General features: G+C 35.5%; 1 long non-coding RNA gene across 1 annotated transcript; it reads right to left on the bottom strand.

The window, feature by feature from the left end:
* Positions 1–6,419: 6,419 nt before the first annotated feature.
* On the bottom strand, positions 6,420–10,490 carry LOC123381578. The gene is made up of 3 exons (XR_006588750.1): positions 9,625–10,490; positions 7,408–7,643; positions 6,420–7,276 (listed from the first exon to the last, which is right to left on the bottom strand). It is a non-coding gene; the product is annotated as an uncharacterized LOC123381578 (long non-coding RNA).
* Positions 10,491–10,590: the final 100 nt, after the last annotated feature.

The following is a 10,590-nucleotide window of genomic DNA, read 5'->3' as shown; positions in this document are numbered from 1 at the left end:
CTATTTGATGACAATGTACAAAACACTTTCATAATCATTATGACCATTTATTCTCACAACAATCCTCCAGCACAGGTATCATTATTTCCATTTTCAATCTCCTGAGTGTGAATTTCAAATAAATTATCACTGATTACACAACGGGCAACCAAAAGAGCTGTCATTCAGTGTAATCCAAGATCAAGTCAAAATTTACACTCTCAGCTTCATAACACAATGTTCATCGATCTGATTCAAATCCCTACAACTGTGCTTTGAAACAGAATTTCTTAGGCTAAATTCAGTAAGATTTTATCGGTTCTCTCCCCTTAATCTTTCATTAGCTGCCAAAGTTGATCAAGTCATTTCACAAAACTTACTTGAATAGTATCAGGCCAGGCTCCACTTCAATGTTTCCATTACTCCAACTTCTAGTCTTCTTCCTACTAACTGCAGGCCCTCCAATGCCTCTTTAACAACTCTCGGTAGTATTTTATTCTGGAGATTTTATTTGCCTGTAGAGTATCATTTCTCAGACCACGTTAATGGCTCTCAAGTCTTTGTCTCAAGTTCTACCTCCTCCCCAAATGCAGGACTCCATGGCTATAATAGGCTGAATAATGGCCCCAAGGATGTTCACATGCTAATAATCCTCAGAACCCGTGCATAGGTTACCTGATATGGCAGAAAAAACTTCGCAGATGTGATTAAGTTAAGGATATTGAGGTGAAAAGAGTATCCTATATTATTCAAGTGGGCTTATGTAATTATAGAGTTCTTATAGAAAAAGAAGCAGAAGGATCAGAGTGAACAGGAGTAGGAGATATGACAACAGAAATAACAGATTGGATTCAACAAGGAAGGGACCATGAGCCAAGGGTTCTCAAGATGACCTCTAGAAGTTGAGAAAGTTACAAAAACATTCTCATAGTCAGCAGAAGGAGCCAGTCTTGCTAACACCTTGAATTTAACCCAATGAGATTGATTGATTTCTGACCTCAAGAACTGTAAGATAATAAATGTGTTTTAAGATACCAAGGTTGTAGAAATATGTTACAAAACAATAGGAAACTGATGTGGTACCTAATCTTGAAGATAATTTCCATCCAGATGATAATTGATAGTTCTAAAATGAAACTTGTGTCTCAAAAACCAAATGTTATATTCAATTCTCTCTTACTAAAGAACACAAAAAGTTCCCCAAGTCTTGCTGCCTTTTTCTTCATCATGCCATTTTCTTTCATTGTCTTGTCTCATGACCCTCATTCAGGCACTAATCAGCTTCTGCTGGAACTACTCTTAACAGAGAATTCTTGTCTGATTCCTCTTCACCAAGCTTTTTCTACTTCAGTCTAACAAGTACATTTACATCAACTATCTTTAGGTTCCACATTTATCTCCTGCTCTCAAATTTTCAAAGCCTACTCATCACTTATCAAGTAAATTACAGATTGTTTAAGTGGCTATTCAAGAATCTCTTTATTTTCCAGTACTCATTTACATATATCCATTCTCTGAAAGGAAAAAATCATCCCTCTTCTGTTTCAAGGCATATAATATTTTTGCATCATATGTGTTACATAATACTTTGTATATCATATCTGTGTTACATAATACTGTGAACTACTGTTTTAAGTATGAAACTGTGAAAATACACGCTAAATTGTAAGACTTTGAAAAAGGAAAAGCAAGACTGTCTTAATAATCTTGGATTTCCCATGCTTCATTCTATAGCATATTGACTGGAATAATATTGAATAATACTGATTGAGCCAAAGAATAATAAAAAAATTAAGGACAAAGTATGGTTATTTAATAAGTATCGACATAATTAATTAATTTTTTGAGAGAAAACCAAAACATTGGAGCTGTGCAAAAAGGACAAGAAGTTTTTGTAATACTTTTCTATATCAAGAAATTATGCCTACTAAACATGAAGGAATGAGTAGAAGGAATGAGTAGATAAAAAATTTTAATATGTGTTGTGTAGTGTTTTATCAGTTTATATACATATATATATATATATATATATATATATGTATGTGAGTTTGTGTGTATACACACACACACGCACAAACTCACGTACATATAATACCAGGTACTGTGCTAAGTACTGTAGAATAAAAAATAAACAAAAAAACCTGTATTTAAGTCAATACTCTGAAGGATCTTATAGTCTAGTGATTGGGGTTCCTGGTTTCAGGAAGCCATCTAAACTAAAGCCATCTAAACTAAACAGCTCCAATTAAAATGATTAATAGTATTTCCCTTCTGTTATACTACACACACACACACACACACACACACACACACACACACATACACACCCCCGTATGAACACAAACACGTACACACACACATTTTTATTTATCATTTAAGGCATATATATCTCATTTTCACAAGATCCAAGTTTCCCATAACATTTTAGTGCTAAAATTGAGATTTTAAAAATGCTTAGTTTGATAGAGTTAAGTTCTAAACCAAGTAAAGCCAAAATAGGACAAAAATATAGAATGATAAGATCACTAGTTGATCTACATGTAACCTGACCTTTCATGCAGGAATTCCTTACATATTTCCACTAAGAATTTGCACAGTCTGTTCTTGAGGACTTCATAAGGGAGGGCACTCAGCCTCCCTGATAACAGTCCATGCCATCCTTAAAAAATACTGAGCTTCCAGATCATACCCTTTGGTAAATTTGGACTCCTTTTATTTAGAGTAAGAGAAGACTCGGATCAATAATGTCAGTATCTTTGAAAAATTATGAGCCTGTCTGGTCCAAGCATTAAAAACTGAAGACTGATGTGTAATATTTATGCATGTAATCTCAACCCACGGGTGTGGAAATGCCTGCTGTAGGAAAATTGATTATGTCCTTTCACAAAGGAGGCCTGACAGCCATAGTCTTTCTCTTCTTTAACCATCTACAAACTCAATATTTCATCCCTTTCCTTACATAAGACTATTTAAAATAACCTTTTTATTTAAATTTGTAGAGATGTTATTCATAGTTTTATATAGCTGGGGTATTGGAATCATATGATCAAAAATATACCTCCTGAATAGCAGGGTCACAGATTTTTCTCATATTATGTTAAGGGTTATAAATACAATGCATCTTTATGTATTTTTTTCTATAAATGATCCCATATTTCTTATAAAACCTTAATCTACATATTAGCTGGGAAATGAAAAGAAATATGTTTGTCCAATTTAGTGAACCCATTCCACCATGATAATTTTTGCAGGCTTTTAGGGATGAATCAGTTTCTCAGGTTTCTCCTATATCTTTTTCTCCCTACTCCAGTCCCAAATGGGAGTAGTCCTAAATGGCCTTATGTCAATGGAATTGAAGTGGTCCCTTGCCCTACTCTGACATCTGTATTCAAGTTTACAGTGACTGGTATCTGTCCAGGTGGGACTGTATTGATCACCCTCCTGAAATTTCTGGTGGTGTCTAATAATGAAAATCATGACTAGCATAATGAATAATGTGTTTCCTCTCTGCCAACCCAGGTAAATTTCCTTTGTATGTGTGGCACTCCCTTACCCGTGTAAACCTCCAGAAATTTGGCTCACAGTTGGAATGGGTAAGGCACATGGGTCCCGTCACCTTCTTCCTCTACCTCATTTTCAAAAGTAATTTTATTTTCACAGATCAATTTTAAAAGGTTTTGATAGGCAGTTAGAGAGAAAGAAAACAATGCCCGTAATCTCATTACACATTGATGATTGTAGATAATATTTTGCTCTATTTCTATATGCGGAAGCAATGCAGAACATCTTGGTGATTAAGTAAATAAATACTTGTTCCACACCAGCGTGGTCACCAGGCTCTGTTTTGTGTGGTAGGAATTTGTCAGTCAGTTACAATGACAATAGCAACAGCGACAGCATCCCCCATCCTTTGGGGGAGTCTACATTCTAGTGATCATCTTTAATGTTCAAATGTGCACTTGGTTTAAAAAATCTCCAATAAGAATTTTCATGTTATTATCTCATTTTATAACAACTATTTTATTTTAATACATGCATTGCATTCCATATAAGGGATATAGGTTAGATTTTTAAAAATCACCTGCTTTCTATCCAATATTGAATGTTATGCATGTCTTTCATAATAAGAAATTGCATTATAAATAACTTGCATATTTGTTCATGAAGTTATTTTATTCTAGATTTGACCCCAAGTTATTACCAGAAGTCGAATTCACTGGGACTAAATGAATATACATTTTGAAGCTCCGACATATTTTGGTAACTTGCTTATTCAAATGTCTCTGTTCGTGTTTCTAATAGCAGCACACGAGGGTGTCCATATCTTTACACTGTTCCGGATAGAGTATTATATAATTTTTCTCCAGTTACCGTAGCTGCAAACTGCTGTGCCAGTATATTCTCTCTCTTCTGCATTTCTATTTTCTCTGTTGAGATCATCATGTCTCCTATTATTTTTTGTTTCATTTAAAATGGCTTATAATTTTTCTTTGTCTAATTAGCTACGGAAGTTGTCTTATTATAAATTTTAAGCTCTAAGGACATACAATGTTAATTGTACACATTTTTGCAGGTTGCTATTTTTCTTTCATTACGACTACCTCTTGATGTGGGGAGATTTATTCTTATTTTTTGTTATGGAGGTACAGTCGACATAGAATGTTATGTTAGTTTCAGGTGTACAACATGGTGATTTGACAGTTCTGTACGTTGCTCAGTGCTCAGCATGGCGAATGTACTCATCTTGTGTCACCATACAGTGTTACTACAGTATAATATATACATATGTTCTATGATTATGGCTGTCACATATATACATATATATGTATATATTTATATATAGTCAATATATTGACTCTATTCCCTATGCTGTCCTTTTCATCTCCATGACTATTTTAGAACTGAAAATTTGTAACTTTCTTAATCTCCCTTTCCTACTATGGAAATAGATAAATGGGAGTTTTATTGTTATTATCATTGTTATCACCAGAACTACCACTAGCACAGGTGGTGTTTTCATGTAGTCAAGTCTGCCAATCTCCCGGGGTGCTGATTTCTAGGCTGGGATGTCATATTTTCTGTTTATGTTCACTGAATATTCTCGGCGTTGAAGCTTTTAAAAATGTATTACATTTATACTAAATCGGGAATCAGCATCAGTGTTAGTATGAGGTATGACTCGAAGAAGTTTTTTTCCCCTTTTCACAATCTAACCAATTCTCCCGGTACTTTTAATTTACTACTTTCTAACTCATCAATTAATATGGCTCTTCTCATGACAAAATTGTTATCTAGTGTAAAGATAGCCCTTTGGAAGCAGACACAAGTCATGTTTTAATATTGCGTATGCTCCTAACGGAATTTTTTTTCTCTGAGTATTTTATTGTCATTGATCCTTTAGTAATAAGTGAGTAAAAGGACACTGTCCAACCATCATGTGAGTTAATGAGCCCTGACAGTTAAGAGTGGAGGTGCCATAACAGCTTTAATAACCCTCACATCTATATCTTAGTATATAAAGAAGACAATTATAAAACATTGAAAGGGTGAGATGTAATCAATTGCATGTAACCATTGAACTCAATGCCAATTTATTTTATTTGTTCATAAATTTTTGTTTAGTGTTTATTTTGAGAGAGAGAGACCAAGTGGGGGAGGAACAGGGAGGGAGAGAGAATCCCAAGCAGGCTCTGTGCTGACAGCCTAGTACAGGGCTCCATCTTGAGAACCGTGAGATCATGACCTGAGCCAAAATCAAGAGTCTGAGGCTTAACCGACTGAGCCACCCAGGGGCCCATTGTTCATAAATTTCTGTAGCTTTTTCCATTCCCAAAGTCTCTTTAGTATCCTTCTTATCACTTGTAATAAAGATTCCCATTCCTTGTGTGACATATGACTGCTGACAGATTTCAGGCCCCACCACTCCCCTTTTCTGTCTGGGCAATATGAAAGAAAGAAAGACTGAGTGTCCCCTCCTAGTAGAAGTAGGAATGCTAAGCCAACCCAGCCCCATCTCAGAAACTAACCAAGCTTGGGTCCCTAGTCACCATAACACGTAACAACACCCCAAGCCAGTTGCCCCTCCCTTGTCTCAAGCCGCGTTTGGACGTGCTTGGGAAAAAAACATTGTCTCTTCCTTCCTTCCTTCCTTTCCTCCCTCCCTGCCTTCCTCTTTCTTTTCTTTCCTTTTCTTTTTTTTCCTTCTCTTTTTCTTTCTTTCTTTCTTTCTTTCTTTCTTTCTTTCTTTCTTTCTTTCTTTCTTTCTTTCTTTCTTTCTTTCCTCCTTCCTTCCTCCCTTCCTCCCTCCCTTTTTCTTTCTTTCTTTTCTTTCTTTCTTTCTTTCTTTCTTTCTTTCTTTCTTTCTTTCTTTCTTTCTTTCTTTCTTTCTTTCTTTCTTTCTTTCTTAATGAGAGAGAGCACACAAGCAGGAGAAAGGGGCAGAGGGAGAGAGAAAGAGAATCTTAAGAAGGCTCCACGGTCAGCATGGAGCCTTATGTGGGGGGTCAATCCCATAATCCTGGGATCATGACCTGAGCTGAAATCAAGAGTCTGACACTCAACAGGCTGAGACATTCAGACACCCTGAAAACATTTTCTTCTCCTCTTAGTGCATGTGTGACATTATCAGTCTCAAAATCCAAGCCAATTTTGGGGTCCATCCTGCCTCTGTGCAGGGAGTACAACACACTCAATTTGATTTCTATTAATAATAACATAGGTTCAATTATGACCCATCGGTCGATATTGCTGATTACTAAATGTAAATCATCACTTTTCCAAGCAGTTGGACTGCTTTCCTTTTTTAAAATTTAAAATGATTTTATTTATTTTGTCTTATTTGTTCTTTTCAGAAGGAGAAAAAGTCTGAGAAATCATTTGGATATTTCTTCTTTTGTACAAGGAAGAGAAGAGTAATAACAAAAATAATAGCAAATAGACATTAATGAGGAGAGAAAATGAGGATTTAAGTGACCCATACACACACTCATACATATGCAGAGAAATCAATACATAAGATGAACTTAGATAATTGCAAAGAATTATTAGTGGTTTTAAAAAAAAGAGAGATTGACAATAATGCGTATTTCATAGAGCCTTTGGGCAAAGAAGGGCACAATAAGAAGAGGCAGCAAAAACATTTTACAGTTGGAATTAAAAAGTCTGGGCATATTACCTGAAGCTAAGCTGGAAATACTTAGCTTTTTTTTTTTTAATTTTTCCTTCTTTTCTTGTTTTTTTCTTCCTTCTTTATTTTCACATGTGTGGCTTTATTCTATGAGTGGCCTGAGTCCACTTACTGGAAAATGCAACAAAATGGTAAGGTTTGCGGTCTTGCTACAATTTCTCTCAAAACTGTGTCTATACTAAGGGATAAGAAATTTCAAAATTTAGAACTGAACCTTAAAACAGCATTTTATTGTCACTTACCATAACACCCTTAGAAAGATGGATGTAATTTCAGTTCAAATCCCAAGACCAATATTCGGAAGCAGAGATCTGAAAATAACCAATCTGATTTCACCCATTCTCTCCTCTTTGAAATTCAAGTATTAGTTCAAGTGTTCTTAGATGCATGTTTCTAGTCCTCATCTTCTATTCAGCCCCAGCCAACATCTTTAACATTTTGTACCGCCTTATGTCCCTTGGAGGAATCGTAGATGTAACTGTATAAATAGACGAACAGTAATTATGTAAGTAAAGAACATCATAACTTGGTCCCTTACTTTTCTTGGTGCCAGTACTTCACATCAGTTAATTTTTAATTGCAAAAGGAGACAGTCTCTTTTTCCTTCTCTTTCTACTCTTCTAAATCTGTTTCCATTAGTTCTAAGGAATAAAGTACTCATGCCTATGGACATATGACTCAAAGCTTAGGTGAAACCCCATGTCCGAAAGCTTTGTTTAGTGTTTGCTTAAAGATTGTAGTTCCTAGGTGTTAAATCAATATATCATACACCTGAAACCAATATTACACTCTATGTTAACTGTAATTTAAATAAGAACTTTAAAAAAGGCTGTGGTTCCTGAAATGTAAATGTGATTGTCTGATTGGTTTAGAAAACTAAGAGGTTGAAGAGAGGTTGGGGTAGGAGATAAATGGGAGAAACCAGTGACTTTATATTAAAATTAATTTTGTCTGGTTACACAGTGGCTTTGCTCTTCAGCCAGGCTGAACTTGACTGATTCCCCTCTACTGTAGAGATCAGATAGTTCTTCATTACGCAAGTTCAAGAAGACTGGTTTGTTGTAACCTTATGTCAGGCATTGTCTATATATGTTTGAATCTTCATATATTATAAAGATGAGATATTGATATATGGATATATAGATATATATTCTAAAAATATTGTTCTATTATTTTCAAATATTTTATGAAGTAAAGTTGTGAAGTTGTCCAGTGGTTTCCACAAGAGAAGATAGTTTTTATTATTGAAAAGTTACTTTTCAAGTTTTGCTTTCTTTTTTAGACCAAATGTAAGATATGGGGAGAGAAGAGGATTGTATTTTCAAACTGTCACTTAGATACTAGTTTGGGAATTGCTGATTTTGTAAAAGAAAAAGTTTGGTTAAATAGTCACATGCTCTGCTTTAGAACATGTTGGAGCCTTAACCTGGGGATTTGAAAAATAATTTTACCAAGGGAAACAAAAGCAAAAATGAACTATTGGGACTTCATCAAGATAAAAATCTTCTGCACAGCAAAGGCAATAATCAACTAAACTAAAAGGCAACCTAAGGAATTGGAGAATATATTTGCAAATGACGTATCAGATGAAGACTTAGTATCTGTAAGTCAAAACCATGATGAGATACCACCTCACACCTGACAGAATGGCTAAAATTAACAACTTCAGAAAATAACATATATTGGCAAGGGTGTGGAGAAAGGGGAACCATCTTACACTGTTGGTGAGAATGCAAACTGGTGTAGCTACTCTAGAAAACAGTATGGATGTTCCTTAAAAAGTTAAAAATAGCACTACCCTCTGATCCATCGATTGCATTACTAGGTATTTATGCAAAAGACACAAAAATACTGATTCAAAGGGGCACATGCATCCTGATGTTTATAGCAGCACTATAAACAATAGCCAAATTATGGAAAAAGCCAGAATGTCCATTGACTGATGAATGAATAAAGAGGATGTGATGTATATTTAATGGAATATTACTCAGCCATCAAAAAGAATGAAATCTTACCACTTGCATTGATATGGGTGGAGCTAGAGAGTGTTATGCCTAGTGAAATAAGTCAGTGAGAGAAAGACATATACCATATGATTTCACTCATATGTGGAAATTAAGAAACAAAGCAAATGAACCTAGGGGACGAGAACAAAAAATGAGAGGCAAGCAAACCATCCGAGTCTCTTAACTATAGAGAACGAACTGAGGGTTGACGGAGTGGAGGGGGGTGGGGGATGGGCTAAATGGATGATGGGCATTAAGGAGGGCATTTGTTGTGATAAGCACTGGGTGTTGTATGTAAGTGATGAATCACTAAGTTCTACTCCTGAAACCAGTTATTACCCTATATGTTAACTCATTAGAATTTAAATAAAAATTTGAAACAAACAATAAAAATTAAAATAAAATTTTATTACTAGTTAAAAAAGTAAGAAAAAATAATTTTACCAGTCTTACCTTGGGACCCTCATTAATTTTCCTTCTCACTACACAATGAGAATTGTTATACCTATACTCTCTCTCCCTCTTTCTAAGAGAAAGAGAAGGGAAGAGAGGGAGGGAGAGAGAGAACCTTAAGCAGGCTCCATGCTCAGTGCTGAGCCTGATGCAGGGCTTGATCTCATGAGCTATGAGAGCTACAGTTAATGTTTGGAGCAGTGGGTAAGATATTTTGGGGTTATTAAAATATTCAAACTCTCATGATGTAGTTTCTAAGAATTGAACTAAAGAATATAGTGAAGGAAAGAAAACTAACAGGGAATATAAACATAATGTTTCTCATATTAAAAAATATTTTTCACTCAAATCACCTGAAATTTAGAATATTGTCATGACATGAAGAAATGAAGCCTCTAAAATTTCACATATGCTACTTAAAATCTACACAAATATCACCCTTTTAGGATAAAGACAGGAAGAGATAAAAAATAAAGAGAATGGCTTGTGAATATGATAGGATTTTAATAAAATCTTTTAACTTTTTCTATATAGTAGTGTTGGTACAATAGTATAGTAGTGTTTGCAAAAGTAAGTTCTTGTATTACTATAATTATGTAAATGAAAAAAATCGTGTCACTCATTTCATTTTGGTGACTGGGAAAGTTATATTAGTGAGGGGTTGTTCCCTGAAGTGACAGGTTTAGGATATTTCTGACCAGCAGGATTGGTTTTCCTTAAGCTCAAAAATTCATGCATGTCCAAATACAGATGTAGTTAAGCATGTGATTAAGAGTGAGCAAGTGGGGCGCCTGGGTGGCGCGGTCGGTTAAGCGTCCGACTTCAGTCAGGTCACGATCTCGCGGTCCGTGAGTTCGAGCCCCGCATCAGGCTCTGGGCTGATGGCTCAGAGCCTGGAGCCTGTTTCCGATTCTGTGTCTCCCTCTCTCTCTGCCCCTCCCCCGTTCATGCTCTGTCTCTCTCTGT

This window comes from Felis catus, chromosome D4 (genome assembly GCF_018350175.1).
Source record: "Felis catus isolate Fca126 chromosome D4, F.catus_Fca126_mat1.0, whole genome shotgun sequence".
In the NCBI taxonomy this organism is placed as follows: domain Eukaryota; kingdom Metazoa; phylum Chordata; class Mammalia; order Carnivora; family Felidae; genus Felis; species Felis catus.
The sequence above is the reverse complement of the archived record's forward strand: the minus strand, read 5'-3'. Positions and strand labels throughout refer to the sequence as shown.